At 42.7% G+C, this 19,781-nt stretch overlaps 1 pseudogene across 1 annotated transcript in view; it reads right to left on the reverse strand.

The window, feature by feature from the left end:
- The window catches only part of LOC308102194 (zonadhesin-like), a 30,469-nt pseudogene extending 11,268 nt beyond the window's left edge, over nucleotides 1-19,201 (reverse strand). Inside the window, exons 1-21 of the transcript in view lie at nucleotides 19,155-19,201; nucleotides 18,558-18,664; nucleotides 18,344-18,490; nucleotides 17,431-17,696; nucleotides 14,862-14,870; nucleotides 14,675-14,759; nucleotides 14,059-14,214; nucleotides 13,047-13,211; nucleotides 12,290-12,387; nucleotides 11,759-11,837; nucleotides 11,151-11,643; nucleotides 10,302-10,443; nucleotides 9,033-9,277; nucleotides 8,159-8,307; nucleotides 7,816-7,944; nucleotides 7,574-7,712; nucleotides 6,263-6,404; nucleotides 5,675-5,874; nucleotides 5,383-5,521; nucleotides 5,064-5,132; nucleotides 1,045-1,238 (exon numbers count right to left, since the gene is read on the reverse strand). The product of the transcript in view is annotated as a zonadhesin-like (transcript). The remainder of the gene's footprint in view (nucleotides 1-1,044; nucleotides 1,239-5,063; nucleotides 5,133-5,382; nucleotides 5,522-5,674; nucleotides 5,875-6,262; nucleotides 6,405-7,573; nucleotides 7,713-7,815; nucleotides 7,945-8,158; nucleotides 8,308-9,032; nucleotides 9,278-10,301; nucleotides 10,444-11,150; nucleotides 11,644-11,758; nucleotides 11,838-12,289; nucleotides 12,388-13,046; nucleotides 13,212-14,058; nucleotides 14,215-14,674; nucleotides 14,760-14,861; nucleotides 14,871-17,430; nucleotides 17,697-18,343; nucleotides 18,491-18,557; nucleotides 18,665-19,154) is intronic.
- Between the last annotated feature and the right edge of the window lie 580 nt (nucleotides 19,202-19,781).

Genomic DNA, 19,781 nt, shown 5'->3' on the forward strand with positions numbered 1-19,781 from the left:
ACACTCGCAACTCCTTGCAACAAAACAGTTTTAAGGTCAACCGCACCAATGCAACTCCTTACAACTACCGTTGGGGATAATGGTTTCAAGTAGTTGCATGTTGCAAGACGTTGCGAGGAGTTGCATTGGTGCGGTTTGGCCTTTAGGTTACTCCGAGACCAAGCAGTCCTATTATGGTTGCATGATTGGCGCTCTAGTAACCTTTTTTTTTGGTTTAAGTTTAAAAGCAGTGAAAGTTGGACAGTCTCGAATGGTAGCTGGTAGACAGTGTACAGGGCCAAAAGAGCAGACCAAGTACCGAGCCAAAGGTCAAGTTTACAAAGTATTGAGGGTTTAAGTGATTACATGTCTGAAAACACACATTTAACATGATGAATCCAACATGTAGTGGGGGTCCCTGCTTCATCTCTCTCTTAAAACACGTTGAAGACCCCTGATCTAAACTATTTGCCATGACATTCAAGCATTCACCCCTGTCTGTCTGTCTGTCTGTCTGTCTGTCTGTCTGTCTGTCTGTCTGTCTGTCTGTCTGTCTGTCTGTCTGTCTGTGTCTATATTTAATCTGGCATACTAATAGGCTGATCAGTATCATTGCGCATGCTACCAGCAAGCCAAGGACAGTAGAGGCAAACAGTAAAGATTATGTGCAACATGTAATCATAATAATGATTACATGTATGCCATGCTACTGTTACATATAGCTCTAGTTGGTAATGTCGCTACATTTCTATTACTATTAGAAATACCTCCTGCCAGAGATTTACGCTCTCTCCCTACTAAGCACACTTTATAGATTATAATTACATAAATTATTTATTTTCAGTTATTTTAACTAAAAAAGCACTATTAATTTGTGTAACCATATTTCTCTACTCGCCTTGTGTACATTTCCTCTTGTCTCACCTCACCTCCTTTCCATATCCTTATCTTATCTTATTCTCTCGTATTCTCTCATAATCATTTAATCTCCTTTCAGTTCATGATAACCTCATTTGTCTCAAGTATAGATCCTTCACATAAGCCTTGCAATGTATGGCGTCTAACCTCGTAGTAGTTGTTGTGTTCATCCAGACAGCCACAGGTGTCCGGTTTGACACAACGGCGTCCGTTTAAGACGTAGCCCGGCTTACAGAAGCAGCCACTAATGCAGGGGCCTGTACAGTTGGTGGAGGGTTCCTTACAGCTGGGACTACAAGCTGGGCCACACTCATTGTACTCAGCATTGGGAGGACATGTTACTGTGGGTCACAAGAAAACACAGGGAAAAACAACATTAAAATATAGCTGCAAGCAGCGATAACACGGGGCCAGTGAAAGAGAGAGAGAGACATGGAGACTGAATAGATTGAAGAGAGAGAGAGAGAGAAGGAAACTGGAGATGGAGAGAGAGAGAGAGACATGGAAACTAGAGAGAGAGAGAGAGAGAGAGAGAGAGATGGAAACTGAATAGATTGAAGAGAGAGAGAGAGACAGACATGGAAACTGGAGAGAGAGAGACATGGAAACTGAAGAGAGAGAGAGAGAGAGAGACAGATCATCATGATCGCCTCAACACATCGTCGGGGACAGGGATCGAACCGGTGACCTCCGGACTCATAGGCTGCCTTTCTTCACATTGAGCTAGAGATATGATAATCCTGGTAGTGTCTGTTGATATATATAAGTCTTTCCGTCCCTGACGGACCAGGTCTTTGTTTCGCTAACTACTCTAGATCACTGGTTCCCTAACCATCTACCGATAGAGAAATTGTATGTCTCCTCGGAACAGAAACCATTGAAAATAGCCGATCTACAAGCTCACAAAATGTTGCTATCTGAAAGGTTGTGAGATTGTAGATCGGCTATTTTCACTGGTTTCTGTTCCGAGGAGACGCGTAAGTCTAAGAATGGAGAGAGAGAGAGAGAGAGAGAGAGAGAGAGAGAGAGAGAGAGAGAGAGAGAGAGAGAGAGAGAGAGAGAGAGAGAGAGATGGAAACGGACTAGATTGAAGAGGGAGAGAGAGAGCAAGAGAGCCATGGAAAGGGAATAGATTGAAGAGAGAGAGAGAGAGACATGGAAACGGAATAGATTGAAGAGAGAGAGAGAGAGAGACATGGAAACGGAATAGATTAGAGAGAGAGAGACATGGAAACGGAATAGATTGAAGAGAGAGAGAGATGAAAACAGAATGGATTGATTCGACATCTCATTCTATTGCCCTTAATAGGACTCGAACTCTCAACTTTCGGGAATGACAGGCTGCAACGCTACCTATAGTGCTATAGCTTTGTGCAGGCTTTGTGCACCGAAACCAGTGAAAGCAGCCGATCTACAAGCTCACAAAACGTTGGTATCTGAAAAGTTGTGAGATTGTAGATCAGCTACTTTTACAATGAAGTACGTCATACATTGAAAAAACATACTCTCAAATAAGCATTTCAGGTTATCTTTAGCATTTGCACATGTATTCATTGATACAGTCAAGTTTTTTGCAATTCAACTTAAATGAGTCTGCATCAAGTGAGGCTTGAACCGGCAACCTTGCGGTCCTGAGGCACTCGCTTAAGGGAGAAGCCATTGGACCAACAGACAAGACCTGTGAAAAAAGAGATCAAACAGATGATACAGCCTCAAACCCTCTCTTTGATTGTGTCTATATTGTAGATTTAAGCTCCACTTACACCACTGTCGCACCAAATGCAATATAAATCACCAGAAAGATAGAGAGAAAGAGAAAACAATAGAGAGTGAATTGTGGCAACTATAAAGAGAATGGAAACATTTCTTCAATCATGCGTTTCTAATCCACACAACACAATGCCTGAGTAGGCATTGAGATTTCTATTCCACATTACCCAGGACTTGAACTGGGTCATGAACTTGTTGAGCTACTTACTGTACCAAGTGAAAAGCAACATGTGGTTTCACATTGTCTGAATTAAATATTAGATTGTAGTGTTCTAATTGACTAAAGTACTACCTTTTATCAACATGGATGCAATGCAACCAGTTGATTTCACATGAAAATATTTTTGTATTTCATCTAGACGACACAAATGAATTGTAGTATTATAATTAGACTTATACCATAAAATTAACAAATGAGCATTTTAAACCCTCACTAACACTAACCTCAGTAAAACAACGCCTAAGTCTATCCTCAAGAAACACTATGTGAAAGCCAAATCATGATCACCTCAATACATTGTCGGGGACAGGGATCGAACTAGTGACCTACGGACTCACAGGTTGCCTCTCTTCTCATTGAGCTAGATATATGGCCTCCCTTACAGTATCTGTTGACATCTATAATTATTTCCGTCCATTATGAACCAAGCCTCTGTGTCCCGAACTACTCTAGATCACTGGTCCACAAACCATTTAGCAATAAAGATTTTGTTTGTCTCCTTAGAACAAACTAGTGAAAGTAGCCGATCTACAAGATGTTGTTTGATTGTAGATCGGCTATTTTCACAATGAAGTATGTCACACATTGTAAAAACATACTCTCAAATAAGCATTTCATGTTATCTTAAAAAATTGCACATGCATTATTTGATGCAGTCATGTTTTGTGCGATGCAATTGTAAAGTGGAATGACCCACCTACCAGAGCCAGATAGACAGACAGAGTGAGAGAAACAGACAGCTCAACCTATTGCCATTGACAGGAATCAAACTCTCAACCTTCAGACTCACAGGCTGAGACACTACCTGTAGTGCTATAGCTTCATCCAGGCTGAAGTTGTCTGTTGAAGATCATAAACTTTTGCCTTCTGTCATGAACCAAGCCCCTGTTTCACTAACACTAAGATCACTCGTTCACAAACCATTTACCAATAGAGAAATTGTATGTCTCCTCGAAACCGAAACCAGTGAAAGCAGCCGATCTACAAGCTCACAAAACGTTGCTATCTGAAAAGTTGTGAGATTGTAGATCGGCTATTTTCACAATGAAGTACGTCATACATTGAAAAAACATACTCTCAAATAAGCATTTCATGTTATGTTTGCACATGTATTCATTGATATAGTCATGTTTTTTGCAATTCAACTTAAATGAGTCTGCATCAAGTGAGGCTTGAACTGGCAACCTTCAGGTTGTGAGGCACACGTTTAAGGGAGAAGCCATTGGACCAACAGACAAGAACCTGTGAAAAAGGAGATCACCCAGATGATACAGTTTCACACAAATAGCTGAAAAATCCTGGGTTTAAGTGTTTTTCAAACTGCTCAAAATTGCGGACAATCTAAGGGCGGAGCTTACTGGTCAACGTGATACATGTGTTCCTCATGAGTCAAGGCACATGTGTAAGCAGGTTTAATGGCTGTCGGCCAAACGAGGCATGACTTTTGCCTGTTTAAAGTTTGAATTTTCAAAAAATCGCTATAGCGCCCAACTTTGACCAATTGGAGTAAGATTGGTTTCAGTGATATTTGGAATGACACTCAACATTACCGCAAAGTTTCAAAGAAATTTGAGTCTGCATGTATGTGTTAGGGGCAGATGAATAATTGTCATAAAACTGCAATATTCATTGGTTCATTAAAGCTTAATTTTTCACTTATGGAAAATCTTTGCTGCTTGTTTGTCGGCATAGGTCCAAAGTTCATGTGTAAAACGTTTCGTGCAGATTACTCAAAAATCCCAGGAGGAGATAGGTTTTAACTGTTTTTCATATAATTCAAAATGGTGGGAGATCTAAAGGTCAGAGGTCAAAAGTCAGAGTGTGAAAGTTGTTGATCATGAGTAGACGCATATGTATATTGAAGTTTCATGGCTGTAGGTCAAACAGGGCATGAGTTGTACCTGTTCAAAGTTGGCATTTTGCTATAGCGCCACCTTTTGACGAAAGATTGTGAGAATTATTTCTTGATAGTTTTTCATGACCATCTACCATATGGCCAAGTTTCGTAAAAAGCGTATGCACGGTTCAGCCAGAACTGCCAAAAGTGGCAGAAGAAAAAAGAGGGGAACATTAAAACAGGTCCAGAGCTGAGCTCTGGCCCCGTAATAAATGGTTCATAAATGAGGTATGAAGGACACAAAGGAATAACTTAAATACTGTTCATTTTCAGTCTTACTTGGTGTGCTTGTCGTGGTTGGTCTGGGTGTAGTTGGACCTGGTGTTGGAGGTTTGGGTGTTGTAGGAGCTGGAGTTGAAGGACATTTATTTGAGCACTTTTGTTTCACAAGTTTGTGTTTGTAATTTATGAACCAATCTCTATCTCTAATATGATAGCTTTTGTGTCTCTGCATAAAAACATGTTCTTTTACTGTATCTACATGCATTGCATGTGAGGTCTCTTTTATTTACATCTGTAAATCTATGATGTCAGCAAACATCTCTCAAAGCTACTTTTAGTTTCTCTGCTAGAGCATCTCTGTTGAGAGTGAACTTACTGGTGGGGTAGCAGCCCAGATCTCCTCCTTGTAGTTTACACTCATGCAGTGGAGGGCAGTCTGCTGCCGAACAGGTGACAAAGGGAGCATTACACCTACACTTCAACAAGCAGTTCTCCACATAAAACTCCTCTCCAGGCTGAGAGAGAAAGAGAGAGAGAGAGAGAGAGAGAGAGAGTGAGAGAGAGAGAGAGAGAGATTTATGAATGAACAGAATCATCAATTAAATAAACAGTATACAGCCTAGCTCCATTCTTTATTAGCATTAGACATTTCAGTCTCTCCCTTGTACCTCATAGTATTGTCCGTTGGTGTGTTTACATCCACAGTCAGTTGTCCTCACACACTTTCCAGCACTGAGGATGTAGCCGGGGTCACACACACACGACTCCACACAGGGACCACCGCAGCCCGTGGGGGGCTTTCCAGCGCACGTATTCTGACAGGGTTCTGCACACGGCTCATAGTGGCTGTTAGCAGGACAGTCCAGAGCTGCAGGAAGGAGAGAGAGAGGAATATGTATAAACACACACACCCATGAAACTGGAACAGGTACTTAATGTCAACTTCCCTGTATCATTGGTTAAATTCTTTCTAATTCTGCTTAGATTATTAGTAATATTGTTCATCTAACATCCATCCATTCATCTTTTCATCTTTTCTGGCATCCACTAGATAAGATCATTACTAGCCATCATCGCATTCCTCTCTCTCCTTTTTCTCTCTTTCCCTGTAACTGATCTATCTTCCCCCCACTCTGTCACTCCATCCGTCCATTCCTCGCTCTCTCTATTCATCCCCTCATCCATCCATCCATCCATCCATCCATCCATCCATCCATCTTTCCATCCCTCCATCCTCCACTGGTCAGTTGACTCACGGCAGAATGTTTGGTTCCTCCAGGGGGGGATGTTGACTCCACGGTCCTGGCACTCATTGACGTAGGCTTCAATGGCCTCACACAGGATGGGCTTGGCCCCGTCCAGCTCACACAGGTCAAACAGACAGTCCTTGAAGTAGTCCTGATAAACAAACAGATACAAAAGAAAGGAGTTCATAAAGTCTGTGTTAGCTTGAGTGCATGATATGCATTTGTGTGTTTGTGTTTGTGTGTGTATGTATTTACGCCTAGTAGCCAGATCAAAGATGTCCACCTACTGATACATCTGGGGAAATCTAAAGTCAATGAATGGTCTTAAACGCAGGAGAAGACCGGTGGTAACAAACCTACTCTACATTGATTCTGTGAAGCTGTTTTTGATTGATTGATTGAATACTTCATTAACAAGATTGTTAAAAGTACATGTGGTACAGTTATGTAGTACAAAAGTTAAGCTGAAATAAAAGGACAACACAAAAAGCCCCGGGAGCCTTGTCTCCATTGTGGTCCATTGTACTCAATTCATCAGTAAGACATACAATACATACATTACATTTTTTATTTCATTTTTCTTAAATTCTTTATCCCACGACGTAGCACGTGGAAGGAACACGTTATTCCAACCAGTTCATTTCCCCTCCATCAGGCGCCCGGCTGACCAAGGGGAGACATTACATAACGGTCAAAGTTACGGTCTCCAGTAGCAGAAACATATATATTTACAGAGAAAGTAGGGGAGGGGGCAAGATGGTGGGGGTAGGAATCTAAGACCAGTTGTAATTTGAGGTCAGACATGATTTAGGTTAGTTTTAGTTTTTTTTCATTTCCAGTTTTAGCCCATTCACTGAATTTATAGCCTGGCATGGCCAGACTAATATCACTGTGTAGATATTAGTCTGGAATCTCTGTGTGGAACCTGCATTTCCGAGGGGCAAATAAAAAAAAATGCCCCTGGTGATAAACCCGCCCCATATTTGGATACTGGGCCCTGATTGGTCCCTCACAACTTCGGAGGGAGAGAAATACAATCTCTATTGAGAGGGGCCAGACCTAATCTGCCAAGGGCAATTTTTTTTTGCAATGGCAGATTCGTCTGGAACCAGGCTACTGAATTTAGGTATCACAGAAAATATCAGTAAGAGGAGATCTTCTGGCTACACAAGACTAGTGTGGGTGTGTGTGTGTGTGTGTGTGTGTGTGTGTGTGTGTGTGTGTGTGTGTGTGTGTGTGTGTGTGTGTGTGTGTGTGTGTGTGTGTGTGTGTGTGTGTGTGTGTGTGTGTGTGTGTGTGTGTGTGTGTATTATCACTCACATTGGGGTTGACCTTGCGGTGACAGACAGCAAAGGGTCCCCTCTTGTCCAACAGGACGCCACAGTATCCAGAGGTCTCATACAGATCCTGTTCCTCATCCGTACATCCTGGGACCGTGACGTTGGGCTTCTTATTACAGCTATGGAGACACATGTTTGTGGATGAATGTATCTGTATCAATGTATGTGTTTGTGTGTGTTCATAATGGAGTAGGCGGTGTTCATTTTAACGTCGTTACTCACTTGGGGTCGGTCACCCAGCTGTGTCCGAACACATTGGGGTCATTGGTCACGATTCCGTCTGGCTTTCGCATGTCATCCTTGGCATTGTCATTGTAGTCTCCACACAGACCACACAATGTGTCCTTGTAACTGCAGGTCACCAGGTGGAGGCAAAGGAAAGAGTGGAGAGGAATTAATTCATAAAACAGAGTTCATCAGAGCTAATTAGTTAGTTAATTTATTTCGGTCATAATTCACTGTGTTCATCCTGTCGCTGTCCTGAAGGAGGACTACTGTTTTGGTAGGTACTTAGATTAAATCAGTCAAATGATTCAAATAACAGGCTGTTATGGGTTTCACTCACTCTTTGATCACTTTGATGTCCATGAAGTGGTTTCCATCGTAGCGGACGGTCACACCAAAGTCCATGGCTACAGTGTAGTGTTTCCCAGACTTGAACACAGAGACACCACTGGTTGGAGTGACTGGCAGGTTGACATTGGTCCCATTCAGCTACACAAGAGCAACACAAAACATACAAACATGACAATTATTAGAGAGATAGTAAATTAAGTAAAGTTAAATGTTTTAATACGGTAGTATTTTATCAGTAGTCTACCATGTTCCCTTTAATGCATCATTATGCAGGCTGAGCAAATATTTTGAAATCAGAGGCAATTAGTGAGACAAGGACACATTTCAAGATTCCTACTATTTCTAAATTGTAGTAACAATGTGCAGACTCATAACATGTGTCATCATATTACAGTATATGTTATCATATCTAAGTTTGGATTTATAAGGAATTGGGATAATGCGTTTGGCACATACACACGTACACACATTGGCTGCCCACTCTCAGTTTGAGGGATTTTCTGCTTATGTTTCCACGATCATTAAATTGCCTGAACTCCTGCAATTTCTACAAAAAATAGGCATTCTAGATTGTCCATTCATCGTTTCACCACCGCTTCGAACCAACTTCTAGGATAGGATTAAAAGCTTTGGAGAAGTCAAGGTCAGACTGGGACATGGTACTCAATAGCTCCACCCCCCCCCCCCCCTCTCTCCTTGCAGAGCTGTCCTGATTGCTAAGTGACTGCAGGGTCAGTGAAATTCTTTGAAAGGCCCGCAGAGGGCCTTGGAGCCCTTGCTTAACAGCCAAGCTGTCCCGTAAAATTTGCCAAACGGCAATTTGCAGTTATTAGTCACTCATTTGGGTGCTACACCCATCTCACCTGTACTGTGCCTCCCTTCAGGATGGAAATCTTCATGCTGCGCACGTACACGTGCACAGCCTTCACGTAGGAAATGGTAGGTCTGTTGTGGCGGTTTTCGTTGTCGACATGGACCTCAAAGTGCTGCATGGAGGTGTGGTTGCAGGGTTTAGACATAACATAGCTGCAGTTGCCCATGAAGTTGTACTTGCGACGGTCAAAGGTGGTGTAGTGTGGGTCTCCAGACGCTATGCAGGTGGATGTAGCTGTATGAAACATGGTGGAGGAAGGTATGTGTTACTGTGTGCTTTGGTTACATGTTTTATTTTTTCATTGTTTGTGTATTATGATATTACAGGAAGCAGTCGGCCTCTCTGGGATTGTTAAATATGGCAGCAAACGCTTCTTTTATGAAAACACATTTTTAAACCAGCCTTTAGATGTGAAATTAATCAAAATTGAGCAACGTCCTGGCCAATTTGTCGCTTAAAGGAGAATTCCGGACAAATTAAGTGTTATCTTTCATGTCTCGTTACTCACCTAGTGACGTAAAAAGTGGCGTTCTTTTTTTCCATATATTCCCCTGTCGTCATTTTTTAAACACCCTCCGTTGTTATAATGGGAGCGAGTGGGTTAGTGAAGTTCGTCTATTATAGTCTTGTAGTCTATTATAGTCTTGTTTCCAGAATCTGGCAACACGAGTTGCCAGGTTCTGGAAAGAAACAAGCATCCAGTGTTAAATCGTTCGCCATTAACGGCAGGCTCGCAGGAATTTTCAGCGCATGTTTGACTATCATGAGACTCTACAATGAATCGTAGTAGAGAAAAAAATAACATTGCGTCGGTTATAATAGACGAACTTCACTAACCCACTCGCTCCCATTATAACAACGGAGGGTGTTTAAAAAATGACGACAGGGGAATATATGGAAAAAAAGAACGCCACTTTTTACGTCGCTAGGTGAGTAACGAGACATGAAAGATAACACTTAATTTGTCCGGAATTCTCCTTTAACATTTTCAGAAACATTTTCAGTTTTTGTTGGACAGGAAGTGAAATAAAAACAATTTCCAGACAAGCTGCTGCTGAGGCCAACAGATAGACTACATCTCATAGCCTGGTGGAATGTTTGCTCCACCAACCGGCTGGCCAATGCCGTAACTTCATCAATTAATGACTCAGTCAGTCAGTCAGTCAGGTACATTCACATGTGTAGGGCTGGCCTGCTGGTCCAGCCAACAAATGCTGCGTTTTAAAGTACTTTAAAGTGTTTCTCTTGACATTGTCACCTTTGGGATAGCATCCTGCTACTCCGCTGACCTCACGACACTCTTCTGTGGGGTCACAGGAATTATCCACACACTGCAAGGTGTAGTTCCCTGCACAGCGACACAGCTTGGAGCAGCCGTCACCGAAGATAATCTCTCCAGGCTGACAAACATAAGACAGGGCATGAAGTCAGTCTTAAGGGCATTATAACCAGAACGATAACGTTATCATTTTTGTTATAGTTGTGGTGGTGTGGACTCTGCCATTGACTATTTTTTAAACAATTTGTTTTACTTTATAGATTTTTTTTTTGTCAGAGTGTAGTTTAAGAATAATAACGTACATTAGTTATGATTGTGTTTCATCAAAACAACATCAATTTTGCAGAGCTCAAACCGCACTGTATTCATTTGTGTACATCTTGGCTCGTATTGTGTCCTTTTTCTTCTTGTCTCAGCTCAGCTCTTGTCTCAGTCATTTCCTATCATAGCACTTTTTCTTATCCATATCTTCTCATTTTCCCTCGTATCATCCCATCTAATCATTTAATCTCCTCACAGTTTATGGCATCCTCATTCACCACAATGTTAAGATGTCATTTAGATAGCAGGTTATTTAAACAGATGCTAGGTTCATTGTTTACCTGGTATCCTATAGTTTAAATGTACAGATTGTTATTTTGATTAGTATATTGTTTTTAGACTGATGCTAGGTTCTTGGTGTACCTGTGATCCTAGTTTATTGAAGCACTGCACTGTCTTTTAACATTTTATATTATATGATTATGCTTATTGTCGCTCTGGATTAGAGCATCTGCTAAATGCCTAAATTGCAAATTGTAGATAGCATTGTAATGTATGGCGTCTAACCTCGTAGTAGTTGTTGTGTTCATCCAGACAGCCACAGGTCTCCAGTTTGACACAACGGCGTCCGTTTAAAACGTAGCCTGGCTTACAGAAGCAGCCACTAATGCAGGGGCCTGTACAGTTGGTGGAGGGTTCCTTACAGCTGGGACTACAAGCTGGACCACACTCATTGTACTCAGCATTAGGAGGACATGTTACTGTGGGTCACAAGATAGACGCAAAGAACACAGTCAGAAAATGAAATAAAGGCTTATAAGGTATGAAAGAATGAACAATGTTTGTTCATTTTCAGTTTTACCTGGTGTGCTTGCTGTGGTTGGTTTTGGTGTAGTTGGACCAACAGTTGGAGGTTTGGGTGTGGTAGGACCTGGAGTTGGAGGTCTGGGTGTAGTTGGTCCAGGAGTTGGAGGTTTGGGTGTAGTAGGTCCGGGAGTTGTTGGTTTGGGTGTAGTTAAACCTGGTGTTGTCACAGGTGGCTCAGGTGTTGTCGGTGGAACTAAAGGTGGAATAGAATGTTATCTCAAAGCATTTAATGAAAAGATCTGTCGAGAAGGCCGTGTTTTTGACACGGTACACATTTCTGACCAGATTCAGAGTAGCTTAATTCTTACCTTTACAAGCCATAATACAAACGCCATCAACTGCGATATCTGTTTCCGGAGTCTCTCCATAAGTACCCACGATCACAAACTGGAATATAGATAGTGAAGAAAATAAATGGTACACAAATCCATGAGTCATGCACATACATATGCCCTGGCTTAAGACCAGAGGCCTAATATCTCTCTTGCCAAATGGGGATTACATTGGGGGCTCGTCCGGAATCAAACCAGTTGTGAGAGGTCAAAGGCAGGTGAATATATCAGAACAATCCTGTCTTTATACCCAGAAGCCTAAAATGGTGAGTTATACTGAATATGGGAAATAGCCGATATACTTCATCTTGTATATTGGTTATTCTGGTGACCGACACAGCGCTCGACCGAGTATACATGAAGCAAACTATCTATCTTAGTCACAAGGGGGGGGGGGTGGGGATGAGCAGTAGATGTTTAGTTTCCCATGCAGGAGACCAGGGTTCCAATCCAGGTGGTTACACTGGCATACACACAGATTCACCAATGCTCAGTCCCAATAATTACCGTGACAGCAGCCGTTCCGAGGTAGCGGACTTCCACAGGCTTCCAGGCCTGACCCTGGTTCCCTCGGACGGTGAAGAGAGGAGCTCCAAGGCTGCCACCTGGAGAGAGGGAAGAGACGGGATGACTGGATGCCCAAGGAAGTCAATAAGACAATGATATACTGAAAAATCTATTCTTTTGCAATGTGTTGTTTTCCTGAAAAAAAAGCAGTCCCTCTTCTCATAATCGTTCCCTTTGCTTGAATAACATGGCACTGACCCATGCAGTGTTGATTGCTTGTAAAGTTGGTGTACTACAATCTTACTTATTTAGTCTACAGTTGCACTTGTTGGAAGAGTGCCAGGTATGTTTAAAGCCAAGTTGTGCAAAATGTTTGATAGAAAACAAGGCCTTAAAATGAATTGAGTGAAGGTTTCACAAAGATCAAATGATTTCATGCATACCTGCATACCATTCAAAGGCATGAGCTGAACTTCAAAAGGCAAAACGCCTTGACAAGGCAAATGTCAGTAGCTCCCTTTGACAGCTTTTCCATTTAATTTTAGGTGGTGCCAAAATAAAGATATCAAATGGAGCTACAGTGGAAACCTTTTATTGTTTTTGCCAATGTGTGTTCACATAGAGACATTTGACAAAGCCAGAAGCACCAGAGTGGATTCGAACGCACAACCTCCGTGGTAGTGGGCTGGCAATTTACCATTGCGCCACCCAAGCGCCCTATATTCTCTCCATATTCTATCCGGGTCTCTTACTGTACCTGTAGTGAGGGCGTGTACACTCAGCTGCATGGTGGTGGCGGTGCCATACATGTAGTAGTGGAAGGAAAGGTCCAGGCAGCCGGTGGAGGCGGTGGGAGGACTTCTGATCTCAGCCGAGGCTCCGATCACAGCGGAGAAGGAGTCCAGCAACAAGTAGGAACCAACTACATTTCAAAGATGACATAAACAACCACAAAATGAAGGCTTTACAAATGAAATCACCTTGAAAAAACTGTTAGTATCTAGTATCTTTCCGTTTAGAGTACAGGGGACTTGATTGGGGCTGGAGACTGCTAGGATGATCAGTGGTGTTAAGTACATTCACTCAAGCACTGTACTTAAGTAAAATGTTGAGGGGTATTTACTTTACTGGAGTATTCCCAATTTTCAGTACTTTTACTTCTACTCCACTACATCTCAAAGGCAAATATTGTACTGTTACTCCACTACAATTCTTTGAAAACCTTAGCTATGTAGGCCTACTTACTTACTTTGTAGATTTTGATTATTATTACAAAACATACATTAACCACTTAAGCCCTATACATTTCGGCCATTTGAAAATAGCAGATCTACAAGCTCATGCTCTGCTATTTTCAAAAGATTTTTAGAATTTTGAAAACCTGTGAAATGGGACATTCTGCATAATGAGTACTTTTACTTTTGTACTTTAAGATATTTATATAAGATATTATATTTTGATACCAATACTTTTGTACTTTTACTCAAGTGCATTTTCAATTCCAGACTTTTACTTGTAAAGTATTTCTACATACTTTTACTTAAGTAAACAATATGAGTACTTTTTCCACCACAGAGGATGATTGATAATCAATGTCAAGTGTGTCAATGAAGAAACCTTCCACAGTATCTGTATGCGAGCAGCTTCTGAAAGCTTCTGATTTATACTTTTATTCATACACTGGCGTCGCATACCGACATGGCGCGCAACCAAGTACGAATCGGGCATAAAAGACATGCCAATTCATACTGCATGAGGAGGCCACTCACATCCAGGTTTGGTAAAGTCATCGTCGGGTCCTGTGCCCTCAGTGTCTGTGGGTCCATTCCACTGTTCAAAGCCAAAGATGTCAGGATTCTCCGGCAGCGGGGTGATCCACCCGCACAGGTCACCAAGCGTGTCAAAATCACAGCCAGTCACACAGGCTGGGGAAAAGACACATTTAGATTAGGTTTAGATCATACATGGGCAACTGGCGGCCCCCACCTTCACTTAATGCGGCCCGCAGGTTAATATCAGAATGCTGATATATTATTGATTTCAGCTGTTACAATTCCAAACATTCCAAGTAGCAAAAATAGCGAAGCTCAAAACTTTTGAGCTTCGCTATGATCGGCTATTTGTGCTACTCTTGTGTGACATAGAATGGTAAAGTACGGCATTAATTTACGAAAAAATTAAAATACGGAGATAAGAGGTGTCTGCCTGGCAGTATATGCAATGTTGCATGTGTGTGTGTGTGTGTGTGTGTGTGTGTGTGTGTGTGTGTGTGTGTGTGTGTGTGTGTGTGTGTGTGTGTGTGTGTGTGTGTGTGTGTGTGTGTGTGTGTGTGTGTGTGTGTGTGTGTGGGTGGGTGGGTGGGTGTGTGTGTGTATAGATGCTCACTGGGACAGGCTCCTTCGCTGATGACAATGTTGTCCAGGGCTGTGTCACATGAAGAACTGAAGCCTCTCTTGGCCTCAAACACGACCTGCACACGCGCACACGATCATCAAACGATCATTTATCAGCTTACATTTTATAGTGTTTTAGTTCCAAAGGAACAAAACAATCCCCCTCATAGAAGGCTAACCTCCATATCCTGCAGAGCCACACCATAAAAATCACAGTTTGTTAAAAGCCCACAGATAAGAAGGGATGTTAGATCAATAACACTTCATGTGAATGACAGACATGGCATCACTGCCTTGACTTTCTCTCCCAGTGTAGCCTCGCCTTCAAACCGTTGACATAAACAGTGTGTTGCTTTTGACCCGTGTGTGTGAAAATGAGTTTCAAATGAGTTGTGTGTGAGTAATAAACCTGAGGGCCCCACTGTTCCGACACTCCCATCTTAACTGTTTTACAACAACTGGTCTTAAAAAGTTTGCGAGTAAAGATAAGATGAGCGGTAAAAAATCCTTCGGCTTGTAAAAGATGACTGTGTGCGACTCCTCTGTGTGTGACTGTGCACACAGGCTTTCGTGCACCTGCGTGTGTGTGTGTGTGTGTGTGTGTGTGTGTGTGTGTGTGTGTGTGTGTGTGTGTGTGTGTGTGTGTGTGTGTGTGTGTGTGTGTGTGTGTGTGTGTGTGTGTGTGTGTGTGTGTGTGTGTGTGCGCACGCACGCTTACATATGCGCGCACATGCGTGCATGCGTGTGTGACTGAATGCCCATGTTTGTCTACATTTATGAGGGAACAATATCTCTGAATGTATATGGTGAGAGAAACACTCCAGGGGGCATTTTTGGCCAAGCATGACTGCTCTGTGTAAGCCAAGGGATTACTGTATTTAATGGTTAACGTTTCATTAGATATAGTTATGATTATTATGGTTAAAGTTCTGTAAGTGATATTTTTGGTCAAAACTATTTTTGAGTTTAAAAACGTTTTTTTGTTAAAAAGTTAAAGCTCTATATAGCCTACTAATCATTGCTATAGAGTGTTTGTTCAGTAACAGGGGTCTCCCCGTCTCTCCAGCTCTTAACAGAGAAATACATTTTCAGGTGGGTTACACATTTCATCCAAACAGGGTAGAGAACCCCAGAAAGATGCCACTTTTGTCCGTTCATTTATTTGTTCAATCCCTTCCAATCTCACTCGTTTATCCTGTATCCTAGTGTAGGATTTATCTATCCTAATCAAGAAAATGTATAATCTGTTTACTAAAGAGCTGGAGAGGTGGGGAAACCCCTGTTCATAGGCTGTCCTGAACTCTCGCTGAGAGCGGCGCCAATGATGGAAAGTTCTACCTGTGGTCCTGTCCCTCTTCCGTGCCCATTGGTTGCTGTTGAATTAATACTATGTTCCAACCGAGCAGTGGTGTAAAGTAACTAAGTACATTTACTCAAGTACTGTACTTAAGTACACTTTTGAGGAATTTTCACTTTACCGGAGTATTTCCCATTTTCAGTACTTAATTCTACTCCACTACATCTCAGAGGCAAATATTGTCCGTTTACCTATATACATTTAAGCCATTTGAAAATAGCAGATCTACAAGCTCACAGTGCTTTGCGTTAGTGATATCCAACACGCTGAGTCGACTCTGTTCTTATAATATACCGTACAATTGAAGAGAATGTTTGACCAAGCTTTGAGTGCAAGCGCAAACATGCCTTAGATATGAGTCACAACACTCACCCGGCTCCGTCGGTACTTGAGCAAGGTACTGAACCCTAAACTGCTCCAAAGGAGCTGCTCTTTTGCCCGCAGTATAGCCTATACAACTGTGGTTGTGCTGGGCATCTCCCAGGTGTGAATGACGTGTGTGACTGTGTGAGTGTGAAGCAGGGTGTTGATGAAGAAGAGCATTCATTCTCAAGCTCAGTGGTTCTCAAGGTGGGGTCCAGGGACCGCCGGGGGCCCTTGATGGGGTTCAAGGGCCCCCCCAGCGGAAAGGTACATAGTTATGAACCAAAAACATGCTTTAAAAAGTATAATCAAAGATTTGCACGTAATTTTCACGATAAAAAAAAAATAGCAGATCTCCAAGCACATAGTGTGGCACGAAGTGACGCGCTATGAGCTTGTATATCTGCTATTTTTTAATAGCTAAAGTATAACATATGGTTAAAATGAATGTGACGCTACATTAACTAATTTAGCTGGGGACGACCCTTGTAACCCCCAAAGGACCCCTGGGGGTCCCCGGGCCCCACTTTGAGACCCAATGAGACTGGAGGTCCCAGATATCGTATCAGAGTGGGGGTCATTGAAATGAAAAAATAACCACTGACCTACAGTATACACAGGATATATAATGGCAAACAAGATATGACACATATAGGTTGTGGCATGGCTATTTTCAAATAGCCGACGGTTGAAAGTGCTCATGTGGCCTATAGTTGCTTCTTTTGGGCTTGTTTTCCTAGACCTGGTTGCTTATTTCTCTCACTAAACATGGCAACGTTGAAAGGCCAAATGAGGAACAGCGCCACAGTTCATAGAGATACATACAGTGGCCGAACACAGTATTGCGGGTCGTCTTTAGAGCCCATATTCTGAGAGGACATTGAGCCCTCATTGGCTAAATGACCAGCCAATGAGGAAAAAGTCACGCAAAAGTCACGCAAAAGGGCCAGCCAATGAGGAAAAAGTCACTACTAGCTGGAGTGTAGATAGAGACCAGGTTTGGCAACCTGGCAAAAAAAGAGACTTACATTGATGGTCTGCCCGGCCGGTTTTGAAACGGTGACGGCGCCTGCCAGCCAGCCCGGACTCTGGAACCCTGTCTTGGTCCACAAGTCCTCCTCTGAGCCGGGCCTCCTCGCCAGAACTTTGAGCTGGTTGTTGCTGTCAGAACCGTACATGTAGTAGCGGAACCGAACACACATCGCCGTGGCTGACGACGAGAGGGCGGGGCTGAGCAGACGAGCCTTCTGCCCATTGGCCACATTGTCACCCTCATGGTAGATGTAGAAGCCCTCTGGAGGGAGGGAGAGAGAGAGAGAGAGAGAGAGAGAGAGAGAGAGAGAGAGAGAGAGAGAGAGAGAGAGAGAGAGAGAGAGAGAGAGAGAGAGAGAGAGAGAGAGAGAGAGAGAGAGAGAGAGGGGGAGAGAAGGAGAGAAAGACGGAGAGGAAGAGAGACAGACAGACATACAGACAGAGAAGGAGAGAAAGATGGAGAGGAAGACAGACAGACAGACAGACAGACAGACAGACAGACAGACAGAGGGGGAGAGGTGGATAGGGGGAGAGGTGGAGAGGTGGAGAGGGAGAGATAGAAGGAGATAGAAGGAAAGATGGGGGAGAACGAGGGGGGGAGAATTCTTTCATTAAGCATTTTTTCTTTACAACTATAGACCATAAAATTAAATCTTTAGCCTGGTAAACCATCCCGGTCGTGTGAATTCACATTTCCATATATATATATATATATATATATATATATATATATATATATATATATATATATATATATATATTCCCACACCCACACCAACTGGACCCTATGGGTGGTAAGGGTCCGACGTTGAGAACCAGGACACCATGCTATACACATGTATGTAATAAAGTGGGAATGCCTGAAGACTAAGTGAAAACCAACATAAAGTGTCAACACAGTATACTGACCCCCATCGGGATAGTCTCCGCTGGGCCCAGTGCCCGGCGTCGGGGTGGGACCTCGATGTCTGGTCCAGTCGCCGTTGTCGGCCGGGTCCTGGGTGAAGCTGCAGAACGGAGCGCTGTCCTGGTTGAAGTCACAGGACGTCAGGACTGCTGCATGGAGATGACAGAGAGACAATTAAGGATGATGTTTGACCATTAACCAGCCACTGTTCTTCACCGTGAGGAGTGGATTTTCCCCCGCCCGGCTTTCCACCCGCAAACACCACCAGATATAGCCTCATAACTAGTTCTCTTTTCCAGAAGTTGGCATACACATTTCCTGAACTGGGAACACGAGACACCTTCACATGTGTTTCCAGTTCAAATCTGTTGCTGAGCCAATCAAATAAAGCTATGACAAACTAACCCGGAACAGGAAATGTTTATGCCCTCTTCTGGAAAAGGGAACTACAGTTATAATTGGGCCGCGTCTTTTAATTCCTTCAGGTGTTGATGATACTGATTAAGGCTGTGTTCCATTTAGCAGAGCCTTTCCAGTCCAACATAGTCTCATATCACTTTAGGCTATTTGAAAATAGCCGAAGCTCAAAAGCTTTGAAAATAGCCAATCTACAAGTTGTGAAAAATAATTATTATTGTATTTTTATTGAATATTTTTTTTCCAGATGGGTTTCTGTGGCCAAATACATATTTTTTTGATGGTCCTTGCAAAGTTTGGAGAACCACTGAACAAGTGCAATCACACTCTCTTAGATAGACTTTTGTCCAGGAATTACATTACAACTAGTTACGGAGCGGTACGTGGTCTACCGACCACCAAGCCTGCACCAGGGCATGGTTTCTGGGGTTCTTCTTCACCATTATCTCACATATTCCACCCTCTCACATGGCACAACACCACACTGTTTTACAACATGCTGCATCGATCCAATGTACTATATGATTATATATGATCACATGATGCAGTACTTTATGGGTCCTAAGCTAATCAGGGATACACCCAAGCACTGACATCTATAATGTCTGCAGGGTGTGTGGAGAGAAAATGCTCCCTTCACATCTTTTACACACTTGTTAAAGGTTTCGTTCTTATGACTTGGATACTGAATAAGCAGGAGATAAAGAATGATAAAGGTAGGGTTAGAGTTAAGGACAAGCCCAAGGGCAGGGTGGTGGCAGGGTGCGAGCAGAGAAACATGGGTCAGGCGCTGAGCGTGCGTGTTGCGCACACTCTTCACCTGAGTCATTACTGTCAGGTTAAAGGTGATAAATCACCTTCAAGATACACACAGTATACTGAACAATAATTGTGTGTGTGTGTGTGTGTGTGTGTGTGTGTGTGTGTGTGTGTGTGTGTGTGTGTGTGTGTGTGTGTGTGTGTGTGTGTGTGTGTGTGTGTGTGTGTGTGTACATGCCTACATTGGACCCAACGCATACTTTA

The sequence above is a fragment of the Gymnoscopelus braueri genome, assembly GCF_963280865.1.
Source record: "Gymnoscopelus braueri genome assembly, chromosome: 15".
NCBI classification, from domain to species: domain Eukaryota; kingdom Metazoa; phylum Chordata; class Actinopteri; order Myctophiformes; family Myctophidae; genus Gymnoscopelus; species Gymnoscopelus braueri.